A 13,492-nucleotide genomic window follows, 5' to 3' on the forward strand; every position below is an offset into this window, starting at 1 on the left:
AGCCCTAGCATCAGTCTGTCTGGTTTCACAAGGGTGTGGTTCTTGGGGATATTTGGCTTTTCTGAACCAGGAGCTAAAACACAGCTGAGGCCTGGATGTCATCTCTAGTTCGACTGAAACTCTGTCCCTGCGTCCATAGACCCGAGGCTTTGTTCTTAAGATCATTTGATGCTGACGGGAACCTCAATGTCCCAAGGGCCTAATGATGAAGGGAGTGGTCTGCAGGGGTGAAGGAGGTGGGTGGGTCAGGGTGCTGGATGAGGCCAGTTTGAAAGAAAAGAAAGGATAAAGGTCAGATTAAAGGAATGAAGTTTTCGTATGGCTACATAATGATCATAATGCCAAATAACGTGAACTTTTGATAGACCCATGGTACCCGGGTTTGGTCATCTTATCCATTCCTCCTCCTGGTATTTAAATCTGTATAGCAGTGGTCTCTCAGCCTGTGCTTGAAAGTTTTCCATGTTGGGGAATTTGCTACCTCTGCCCCCTCAAATCCATCTCTGCATATAGAATTTCTGAAGACTGTTTCCCTGTACCTTCTGCTCACTGATCCCCCATTAATGTTCACTTGAAGTGGGGCTTGCTTCCTACCCTTCCTGGTCCACCTATGCCCCCAGGCCCAGGAGACTCAGGTACTTAGCTAAGGGGGTGGGGGATACACATCTGGAGCTGGTCAGAGGTAGATAAAGCAAATTTTTAATGGAAAGGTGGCAGAGGTGTTTTTAACCCAGAACTGCTGGGTGGCCTGGGGTTGTATGTGTGGAGGGATGTGGGGAGGAGAATTGGTCAGAGGACAGAGAAGGAAGTAAATTCCAAAGGAGAGGGGCCCCTGGAACCCAGGGAGGAGGCACAGAACATGAACAAGATTTTGATTCAAATTTCGAGCATCCTAGAATTTCTCCTGGATCACCAACCCTGTAGCCACACCCACCCCATAGTCTCTGGAGCATCAAGGTGAGGGGACAGGGCAATGGCTCCACAGGGGACCATCTAAAATAATGCTAACAGCAATTACCATTGTTAATGAAGTGCTAAGGTCTTTATCTATATCATCCTTTATAACTCCATTTGGAACCAACCCTCTTGAGTTATCCTCATTTTTCAGGTGAGAAAACTGGGGCTGAGAGAGGCATGTAGCATGTGAAAGTAGAACAAGTTAGTGACTAAACCAGGCTATAAACAAGATCATTCGACCCAGAGCCAATGACCCAAGCTTCTTGCCACCCCGCTGGAGCACTATGTGGCCATGAATGAGTCGTGGTGGGGTGGCGGCCGGAGGGAAGGAGTGTGTATGTGTGCACTGTCCTCTGCCCAGCCTACCTGTGGACATGTGCGGCTAAGGGGGGCCCAGAGAACATCTGCAATCAGAGAGCAACCTCAGCTGAGTATTCTGAGTCTATTAGAGGAATGGAAAGAGATGAGCATTTGCTGAGAATCAACATATGCCAGCCAAGCAGAGTGCTAGGAATTTTAAAATAATTCTAACATATAATGGATATAATAAACTAAGTAGTCAATAAACTCTGTTTCAAAAACTAAACATTTCCCAGGAAAGGATCTATAGCAGGGGAATTTTATTGAATTCAAGGCATACAGAGACTTCACTCTAATACCATGTGCTTAATAAATTTATTGAATTAATAACAGGTGCATACAAATCTCCAAAAAAAGGTAAAGCTAAGATTAAGTCAGTACTGTTTATGACCACCAGGATTGTATGCAAGTGACACCGGGGACATGAAATGAAGATAACACAGCCCCCTCCCCTCACAGACACATGCCAGACATGCTGAGTATCACACGTGAGTAGACAAGTGAGAAAAAAAAATGAGAGGTGCAGGTTTTACATAAGAGGGGGAGAGACAAGAGCCTTCTTCCTGTCCTTGAATTTCGAGGCTCAGCTTTGCAAAATTGGAAAAAGAAGCTCTTTTGTTCTTGCACATAAAACAAGTCCCCAGCTTCCCACTACAATGACTAATGATGACTGAGCCAGGGCCGTGCTTCGGGAGCCATCTGTGAAGACACACTGCTTGTACTTGTTTCCAGTGGGAATTACAGGAAGGAGGCTGCTCAGTGAGCATCAGACAAAGCCTACCTGCGACATCAGGTTTTCCTTCACTGCTGACTGCCTCCCGGTCAAATGAACATCCATTGCGGGGGCCCCTGTGGCCTCCACACCATCCCCTGGAACTGGTCAGAGGGAGATAAAGCAAATTTTTAATGGAAAGGTGGCAGAGGTGTTTTTAACCCCCCTGCGATGGGCCAGAACTGCTGGGTGGCCTGGGGTTGCGTGTGTGGAGGAACGTGGGGAGGGGAATTGGTCAGAGGACAGAGAAGGAAGTAAATTCCAAAGGGGAGGGGCCTCTGGGACCCAGGGAGGGGCCTCTGGTCCCACACCATCCCCTGCGCTTGGCCATTTCAGTTTCTCCCTCGAAGGGCAATTTGTTTAACGCTTGGAACCTGAATACAATTGTATACTTTTGTTTGTTTTTAACAGAGAGTTCTTAAAGCGCCGATGATTCTGGTTGATCTATTTTGGCCATTCCACCCCAAGATTCTGATCGTTTGTCTCTATTACTTCTAAATGCCTTCAGATTTTTGCATAAGAAAGCTGAAAGATTGGAGTCCAGCGGCGTTGCTGAAGCCTATTCATGTGTTATATGCTAACAGGATAGAAGTGATGTCTGTGAGTCTCTGAGCTTATTTTAGAAGAAAACGAGACTTACAAAAACCAAGACGTAAATTGTATGGAAGTAAGTGAGCAATGGAGTGCCGTGGGTCCCAGAATAGGCTCCCTGTGCTCACAGGGCCAGGAAGCCCTGTTGTGGTCCCTAGTCCCAGCCCTCAGGGCCAAAGGCAACACTGGTTGCATCAGTTATATGTCCTCCTCTTTTACCGATTCCTCTGCGAAGGGGCCGACAAGGTAAACGCTATAGCAGCTTAATACACTAACCAATAGGATAATATCCCAGGGAGTCCATTCTGTTGTTGATTCTCATCAGGAGCCGATCTTGTAGCCAGGTAAACAGCATGCTTGCTTTCAGCCACATCTATGCACATCATGAACTGATATTTTAATGAAATAGGACTGTTGCGTTGCAATGAAGTAGGAACATGAGCCGCATTTCTCTCTTTTCCCTTCCATGTGCAGTGTTGTCTGGCGGATGTTTAACACCCAGCTCTTGGTGGTGGGGGCGGGGGGGGGATGCTGATGTGTAGTGTTTGCTGATTTCCACGGTGTAAGTGCTCCTTCACCAACCTGAAGTCACGGGGCACAGACGTGAGAAGAACAGCATACACACTTGCGCTCGGCAGCCTATAGGTGGCGGCTCCAACCCGACACGGTCGACAGACACAACTAAGTGATTAATATTCTACAGGCAAACAATCCTAGAGTGAGAACTCTAATATTCTTCATGATTGAGTCCTGACTTGGCAAGCTATTACCTTCAAACTAAGATGAATGCGTTATTTACTGTGATATCATCACTGTGAGTATCGAATTTTTGATGTATATTTCCTGTCCAAGTGTACTGTGACACTGATCGACTCTAACAATACGGGCTCCTCTTAAAGCTGACTTCACACTGCCTGTATTCACACACTGCTCTGTGCTTTCCTGGCAAGTCCTAACATTAGATGCTCTTTTGGTAAATGATGGTAATTTCTTAGGGGGCATTTGTATTCCCAGGGGAATTCTGGGAGGAAAGTCACATAACCTCATAGAGAATCTCGTTTGAAATATTTTTTTAACAAGAGGATTCTCGTTGAGTCTCTTAAAATAACTTCATTCTCCTCTCTCTGGACAGTCTGCCCATGGAGTTCAAATTGCTGCAAAACTGAAAAAAAGAAACTCTTCTCATTGAGAAGACAGGTGGAGGCAAATAAAAAGAAAAGATTTTTAAATGAAAGGAAAGAAGATCTTTGGAAATTATTCTACGTTCTAAGCTTAGGGACTTAAAAGAAATAATGAAAGGTGTTGAGGTTTAAAATCCACAGATTCCTAGATAAGTCCTAATAATATGAAAGAAAAAGAGAGGAATGGGGGAGCAGGGAGGGAGAGGAAAGGGAGGGACAGAGGCAGACAGACAGAGAGAGAGAGAAGGAGGGCGGGGGAGGGAGGCAGAAAAAACAAAGTAAAGACAGTGTCTTTCAAGTGATAAGCTTGTCCCAGGCAGATGGTCTTTGATGCTTTTCTCTTTGACCCTGAGGTCTCCATCCTAATCCCCCGAACCATTTCCAGGAAGTAGAAACAGAATATATCACTCCCTTTGGTCAACATAACATCATGTAAAACATCAGGTGGTATCAGTCACGGCGTTCTGTGTCCGGCTCTCTTCCCCCTCCGCCTGCAGCTCGCATCCTCCGTGGGGACTGGGATCTGCTTGCAGTCACTTGTCTTCCCTTTGAGTCATGATGTCTGCACCTATTTAAAATAGCGGTATTGCCCTGTCACCAGTCCCACCGGCTGCGAGCTTCCCTTCGCCCTCCGTTCTGGCCTGTTGGCTCTCAGGAGGAGCCTGTTCTCATCTCCCAGCTCTAAGAGCACACAAGGGACAGCGTGGGACACACAGAGAGCTCACCCTCTGCCTCCAGAGGTAAATGAGGTGCCAGGGCAGCAAAGCAGCGCCGGCACTTCGGAAGGGTCTCAATGTCTTTGTAAGACAAAAATGTCATTACATTCCTTGATTCCTAATCACATTTTGAGGCAGGGAAATTAATAATCTTGAATCGCACTGTGCCACCGCTATGAGCAGAGAAACGGAACGGCCACTTTGCCTACCAGTTATCGGGCACTTTCTTGATTTAGATAGTGTTAGTGCACCCTGTGGGAACAATACAAATCCTTCCCCTGGAAAAGCGCAGAAGGCAATGTTCACTATTTTCTCTCTTCCTAGCCAGTTCATGCTTAGAAGTATACTCAGCTGTGGGTCATTTTGAGCTAGAGGCGGGGAGAGAATTCCCAGACTTTTTTTTGGCAATGCTTTTCTGTGCCTTAAAGCTCCATCAGATCCTTGAGATAGTGCACAGAATAGCTACGCAATAAAAAGTACTTCCTCAATAAATGACACTTGAGGGACAGAGTGTTCCAGCTTGACCACCTGGAATCAATTAGGCATCACACAGAGTGATCACCCCAGCTGCTGCCTGACCCAGGAGGGACAAGGAGAGGTGGTGGGGTGGGGCGGGATCTTCTTTTCTGTGACTCCTAGAAGGCGGTTATTACTTGAATGTGGTCAGTGCCTGTGACCATCACTGATTGCTAATTGGGTTTATTTCTTGAGGGCTAGGGGCATTTTGCCAGTGCCAACCATTTCATTGTCTCTTGACCCTACCAATATGTTAGCCTAGGTTGGTCATGCGAACCTTCCCCTTCCTTTGCCGTTTTTTATTTCCTGCTGGCCAAAGAAATAAGTAGATCGATAAAAATATCTGTGCACTTGTAAGGAAGCTCTGCGCAAGAGATTGAATGTTTCCTGCTGCTGAATGAGAGAAAAGCTACAGCGGGTAGAGAGTGGGTTTTCCTGCTCAGGTCGGGCTGCTTTGGGACTCTCGGTGAGATGGGATTAGGCGCAATCATGTCCAGGGGCACCTGGGGGGCTAGTTGCCCCTACATGCTCTGCCCAAATATTTATTTACTATTATCGGGAAGGGGGCTTCTGGGGCATCTTATGAAGCTGCCCACGTGTGCATTGTGGACTGATATGTAAAAGCCATTTTAAAATCCAGCATGATTCGAATGTATGGTATTGTTATCCATACTGTTTCTACTGATTATAACACCCTATGTCTTGTCCTTCGCTAAGGACTAACATACAGAGGATGTTGCCCGATACCCTCCTTGACTTTATACCCGTCCAAGCCAGAAGATGGGGGCCAATACTGTAGGTGGTCTGAACACACTGATTCACAGAGTGAGGATAGCACTGAGTCTCTGCTAAGTCCTAGAGGACTCACGAGAATTGAACAGAGATAACAGAAGCCAAGGCTATACTCCTTGGTAACAGTAACAGGTACTTGGGATTCAAAGCCATTTTTTGCTTTTACCAGTTAGTGAATTGACACTCCTGCCGGCATATTTTAAAATGTATGTCTCTGACCAGGGTTCGGGTGTTGATCGTGCGGACTGTGTAACCTTGTGAAAATTGCCTGTCACCGCGGAGCAAAGTAAAGCTCTTGATGCTCTCAAAATGCCAAGTGAAGGCATGGCCCCGATGGCTGGGGCAAGTCACCAGGCGACAAGAAAACATAAATATCTTTGGTCAGGGAGATGGCTCAGTCTCTCGTCTTCACAGTGTGACATGTAAAAACAGAGGCGGTGTTATTACAGGGAGGTAGAAATATTTGACATAGGGGTTGTGTGGTCTTATCGCAGAGTAGACGGGCTCTGTCTCTGCCCCTCCATAGGGGATGCTCACAGGGCTATGCCCTCCACCTGGCTTCCCACAAGATTCCCAGGATCCAGCAGTTCCTGGCCAGAAAATGAAAGCATCCCTTAGTGGATTCAAATGAAAAATAAAAACACAACCCGGGCCATTTGGAAGGAGAAAATGGAGGAGAATGGAGCTGGACCTAGATGGTAGCATGCATATTTGTACAACACAAAGTCCAACATCCTCATTTTATTAAGCTGAAGATTTCATTGTCAGAACATTTGAACATAGTTTATTAGCAAGATAGACACTAATACATTTTTAAAAGATTTATAATTTATTTTTCCAGAGAGGGGAAGGGAAGGAGAAAGAGAGGGAGAGAAAAATCAATGTGTGGTTGTCTCCTGTGCGCCCCCTACTGGGGACCTGGCCCACAACCCAGGGGTGTGCCTCAACTGGGAATCAAACCAGGGACTGGGACTATTTGGTTCACAGGCCTGCGCTCAATCCACTGAGCTACACCTGCTGGGCCTAATACATTTTTTTTGGATTGAACGATGGGTTGTAGTAATGTGAAACCATGTGAGGTACCTCAAATAAGGATTAGACGGGGATTAATTTCCAAACCCAATCCTCAAGGCCAGGAGTTGGCTGAAGTGTGATGTTTGCAGGAAGTTCTGTCAGGCCTGTCCTTTAAGCAAACCAGCAATTTGGAAGAGTCTTTGACAGCTGGGGTCCATTCTAAATCAAGTAAACGATGACATGGTACAGATGGGATACATTCCGCATGGAGCACCGGGGTCATGCCCTCTCAGTCCCTACTTTGGCCAGATCCTGCTGGCCCTGGCATGTAACATTGGTCTTGGCAGGAATAGCAATTGGGCGAAAATCTGCCTGTTGATCTATTTTTCCGACCTACTCAGCATGTATGCCCATCTTCCTTGCTTCCCATGGGTGACCTACAAACACTCCTCCTTGTGTTAGAATCAGAGAGGGTTTTCAGGCCACTGTGGGCAGATAAGGGAAAGGCAGTCTAGTAAGACTTCATGCTGAAAGCTGACTTGATGTCCCAGAATGGTGATAAAGACGTTGATTGGGAATAATGCCACAGATGCCAAGTACTCCTAATGTGCTAGACCAGCCTTGCAATGGCCTACTTCAAGAATAATTCTCCCAGATCAGCCCCATCATCTACTTCTAAACCAGACCTGAAAAGGAAGAAAATTCACTGACAGGTGAAGAAGCTAGGTGCTGAGGATTTATCAGGGGAAGAGAAGTTTTCTCTGGTCACCTCAAGCCAAGTGAGGGGTCTTCCAGAGAACCAGTTTGGGAACTTGAGGGGTGAACCCTGGAGTTTGTGGGGACACTAGACTTAGTACCCAACCCCTTTCTGGGAAAGTCTAGAGATGAAAGTTTTAGTGTTCCTCTTGAATCACACAAACTCAAGGCTATACTGAAAAGGTCTGACCATCTGGAGTTCAGGAACAGGGATACTGTGGAGGCTTTTCCAGCCTTGACCATCTTTGAAAGCTCCATGCAAGAAGCCTGCTTGGAAGGTGAAGTGACCCAGAGAGTGGATGGACTGGGGGAAATCAGAATGAACAGGGGCTGAGAGAAATGTTCTATGTACTTAGCCTGAGAACACCTCACCAACATACAGGAGCGAGGAGCTTGGTGCCAAGAAAGCCTCCAAAGAACTGGTGAGAGGAAAACAACCAGCATCCAATCTACTCAAAGAGCATCAGGGCCTGGTGATTCCTGTCAGGAAGGCTGTTCTCCTCCCTTGCCCTACCTTAGCGGCCATGGGTGCCTTAGAGATCCCTCTTCAGAAGAGAAAGGCTTGTCTCCAGGCTCCATAAGGGTTCCTGGAAGATAGTCCTCAGCTATCAACTTTCTTCGGGAATTGCTGCAGCTGAAGAAAATTACCTCGGTCAAGGTCACGACCCTTCCCGGGGCAGCAGCCCATCCAATGGCATTCATGTGGGATACAAATGAATTTCCAGCCCCTTGCTCCATCTCAGGCCACCCCATCTCCAGAGCGCCCCCTGGAGTAATCTGATGTCTTTGTTGGGATTAACCAGCTTCTCCCTTTGGCCCCTCTCTTCCACAGGTGTTGATCCCCAGCAGTTCCCTGACATTACTCTCCATAGTAGAGCGCCCCCTGGGGGAACCCACCTGCAACACTCCGCATTCTACCCCCCACCTGGAGGGGCCCCAAGCAGCAGGTAGCGAACTGTAGGGTCCACAGGGCCGTCCTCCCCCACTGCAGTTTCCCAGAGAGAGGGGAGGACCTTTCAACTGCAAGCAAATTGTGATTTGTGATTCTTAGATTGAATCTTCTTAAAGTGAAAAAAATGACAAAATAAACTGTGAAACATGCCATAAGTGTCCACCATGAGCAGGGAGAGAACAGGTCCACAGTCCAGGTTCAACAGGGAGAAAACGCCCAGAGGCTTTCTGTGCATTTCCTGACCTGGCTACAGCATGCCTACAGCATGTCGAGAACCTGGGTTCTGAAATCAGTCCTGGGTTGGATTCCAAGGTCCATCACTTACTCTTGTGTGACCTTGAGCAGCTCACCTAACCCCCTGAAGCCACAGTTTCTAGACTGTGGACTGGAGATGATAGTAGTTTGCTGTGAGGACTGAAGGGGGGTGTGTCCAAAGCTCTTAGCACAGCTTCCGAAAGGGGTGAGTGTTCAGACTTGCTGCTCTACTGAACAGCTTCTGCGCTTTTGGCCCAGGCGAGGGTCTCTCAGGAAAGGGGGGATGCGGAAAGTGACGTCTCAGGCTGGGCTCCGTCTCTTCTCACAGACAAGGAGTGTGACAGGGCGAATCATAAAGAGAGTTCACGTCAATCACATACCACTTTATTTTCCCTGTTAAGATTGTAACTGGAAGCAATGATTCTTTGCAACTTCAATTGGCCGGTTGCAATCATATCTTCTGCTACATTGATTCACGACAATTTATATGCAATTTACTAGACCCACTATCAGCAAAACCGGTTTTTCACCTGCATTTGCTAGGCGGGTTCTTACCTAGCTGCGGATACCTGATTGTGTTAACCTGTTTTCTGTTTTCTCCCGTTCCATCTGAGATCCTGACCTGCAGATGTGTGATTTGTCTGTCCTGCACACTAAGGGACTCCTTGGTTTACCTGTCCTCCAGGTACTATGGTTCCTCTCCTGGACCTTATAGCCTCCCTCATCCATTGCTTGCAGGTATGTGAACGCTGTGATCTCTAGGTGTAAGTCAGGGAGCTTCCTTCTTGGGGAACCCAGAAGTTTCGATCGCCTTTCCCTCATAGTGTATACCTTGGCTGTGAGATTCTCTGTCCAAATTTTAGGAAGTGCACATATTCAGAGGTAACCACAGATTTAACAAATCGCTTACAATAATTTAAATTTTTTCTGTCAGTAAAATTGTAGTCACACGGTCACTTGGAATAATCCAAGTACACTATTGGTTTATTAGATTAGAATTCTGGTTTTTAAGCCTGTGCTAGTAAAATAAGTAAGTGGGCAATTTGCTCGCAGGACTGAAAGGGAGGGAATTGCATGTACCTGTTACTATAACGTTAAATATGAACTATTCCTCATGTGTCCCTTCCTCATAAGGAGACAGAGTTTGCATTATCATTCTGAAGCTGGGCGTACTATCGCCTATAACCCGAGGCCAGGTGTAGCAGATTTGGAAGATACTCTAGGCACTCACTTGATTTCACAGCGATGCCTTAGCTACATCCAACAAATCAGCGTCTCCCTTCTAAAAAAAGCCATTGTATTTTTTGTTTAACTCTGTTAAACAACTCTGAGAGTGAGCTTCCTGCCTCTAACCTACCGGCTTTCCCCAGCCACTTGGACCTGCCTTCCCGAACCAGGTTATGTATGCCAAACTCTGGGAATGCGTATTTTTCAACAACATAAAATGCTGCCTCATTTGGGAACGATCGATCATTTCTTAACATTTGATCCTATCTAATGTTATTTATCATTTCATGAGAATTTGTCCATCTTTAAGATTGTGCATTCATTTATATCAGGGTTTATGATTTCTCAGACTTGTGAATCTGTTGTACTTATTAAACTCTAAATACACATTAGAAACGCAATACATGCTTGTCAAGTTGAAATTATGAGTTCAATTTAGCACAGCACAACTCTATGTTTTTGCTAAGATCTTCTAAATGTGTAACTACATTTTCACTTTAGCATCTTATCCCCATTCGGGCACTTTTCTCGGGCACTTTTCCATCAGCTCACCCTCCACCCCCAGTTGTCTCCTCCGCGCCGGTGGTTGTGTTCTCTGACATCATTTTCTGTGTGCTTCTCCAACCAGATCAGGCTTAAATAAGTGTTAATCTTCTTGTGTTTTATTTATCTTGTATCTCCATGGCCTGGCACACATCAATTACTAAAATGAATGCTTTCAGAAAGAACGGGAGTGGCCGAGCATAATTAGAATAGAAATGTTAAAAGAAGGAAATGGACGGTAGCTGGTGTGCCCTGTCTCTACTTGTATATCAATTTAATAGTTTTATAACTTGAAACCAATCCGTTAGGTTGACATATTGACAGGCAGTCTTGGTTCATGACAGATGAATAGATTAACTAATTCTTCATCTATTATTTATACTCTGCCTATATTTAACAAAGCCATTAGTAAAAAAAAAAAAAAAAAAAAGCATTGTCAAGAATTAAGACAAGGGCAAAGAACTAGAACAACGTAATAAGGAAAAGAAGGATATTGTTGGCCGAGGCCTCGAAAACCTAAGACCAATGGAGGTTCTAGCAACTGAGCATAAAAATTAGCTCTGAGATTTTTGAATTTCATTGTTGGGAACTGAATATATTACACCCTACCTTCAAGAGATTTGTGTAATGTGCAGAAGCTATCAACGGTAAACTTGGACAAGCATTGAGATAATACATATCAGCCTATATTTGTTTAAGTGATTCACAGAAGAAAAAAAAGTACTCTAATTGCCAAGAATACTAAAAATCTATGGGGTCAGTAAATTCCTCCTTAGCACAGGTGAACAGACGGGGGATGTCAAGGGTGTCCAAATAGTTTTATGACATTTACTAATTCCATTTTTTGGTCTCAATAACAGCAATAGGTTCAAAAAAAAAAAAAAGTAAAAGAAAGCCGTGACCAACCACTACCCGGGGGGAATAAAAATATAAGAAACCATACTGTCAACATCTATTTTTCATAGGCACCCAAACCCAGCAAATATACATCATTCTTATGTCACTTGATTTAATGTTAGATTTCAGTTTTAAGAATTGATGGACGGGTGGGAATTATGGTGTGCCTTACCTTATCATCAGATAGTTCCTTTTTTACTGTGGAGTTGGACGTAGTTAGTATTGAATACCATGAGAGATACATGAAAGACGGTCCCAGGTGATCATAGTAGAATTTAAACTATCAGGCTGATTTTGAAGAATTCACAGGTCCAAGGCTTTGGGCATAAAGGCCAAAGGAAGTGATGATTTGAACAATAATCTCATTGGCTTAATCCATCCGCACTAGAAGTTAAAATAGTTCAGGGTTTTTTTTTTTCCTACCAGAATATTTTAGTTGCTCTAAGTGTCCAGTTAATCATTTCAACTATCTTTTTTTTTCAGCGTAGGTGTTGGCTAATTTTTTGTGACAAGAACATCAGATGTGTTGATATGATGGATCTACCTCACGCTCACTGCAAGACCCAGCTTTGTGCTTACACCGTAGCAACTTGACAGATTCAATTAGGCAAAGCAGTTTCAGTCCCTCCTATTGGCTGGTTATCAAGGGAGCTGGTCTCAGAAGCAAGGTCTCTAAAGCTCAGTCTGATTTGATTCTCCTTGTGTGAATAAAATGGTATAACCTCACTCCAGGAGGGCCCCGTTCTGGGGGCTAGTCGACTTCCTCACTACTCTGCAGCTTCTCTCCAGGTCACTCTGGAGCTTCGGCTCAGCAGAAATGCAAGGTGCCCAGCAAGGCCGGGCAGGTTTGTGCTGTGTGAAGGCATTGAGAGTTGAGCCAGCCTGGGCTTCAGCCATAATGTTCCCTCCTGCCAGCGTGTCTCTTGGGCATATGAGACTTCCTGGGTCTTTGTTTCCTCATTTGTAACATGGAGGTGGGTCATGTTTGCTTTGCAGGGTTTTTATGAGAAACAAATGACATAATGCCATTGATAATGGACCAGCTCAGTACACAGAACACAGCAAGCACTCAAAGATTGAGTTGTTAGTCTAAAATGAGTTTGTATATAGATTAATTCACTTTGTTGACAATTTAACATAACAGTTTAAAAATCCACATGATCATTTTATAATTGATCAATAATACCTACATGGCTAAAGTAATACTATATATAGAATAAAAGATCCTTCTCAGAGGGTAATGCACTATATTAATGTTTTCAGGAAACATGCTAAATCTAGGACTACTTTAGTCTTGTTCTAATGGTATTTTACTATTCAAATTTTCTCCAGGGATAGTCTTATCATTAACATACGTACTTTAAAAAATAATGCTGTCTAACACTCCTCGGTATTTGCCCAAAGGAGTAGAAAGCTTACATCCACACGGAAACCTGCATGCAATGTTTATAGCATCTTTATTTATCATTATCTTGACTTGGAAGCAACTAAGTTGCCCTTCAGGAAGTGAGTGGATAAATGCCAGCTACCTCCAGGTAGCAGAAGATTATGCAGAGCTAAAAAGAAATCTCTGTACTTCCCTCTAAATTTTGCCGTGAACCTAAAACTGCTCTAAAAAAATAAAGTCTTAGAAAGAAAGTAACGCTGTCTAAAACGGCCAGACTTACTTGTTGACAACAAAGAACAATTTCTTGGGTCAGTGTTTTAATGTGGTCTCGCATAATGTGGGGGTAATTAAGGAACTCACAATGCAGACTACCAAGGAAGGTCGCATAGTTGAAATGTTTTATTCATCAGCAATAAACCTGTAATAAAAGCTGGTCAGACTCCGTAAAAACGCACACGAAAAATACAACGTGTAAGTAAGTACTGAGAAGCATTTGTGACTTTTTGATCTGACGCATGCAGTGAAAAACTCGAATCATTCATTCAGAGTCAGGGAACCTGGCTTGCTGGACAGACT

Source organism: Desmodus rotundus, chromosome 10, assembly GCF_022682495.2.
Source record: "Desmodus rotundus isolate HL8 chromosome 10, HLdesRot8A.1, whole genome shotgun sequence".
Taxonomy (NCBI): domain Eukaryota; kingdom Metazoa; phylum Chordata; class Mammalia; order Chiroptera; family Phyllostomidae; genus Desmodus; species Desmodus rotundus.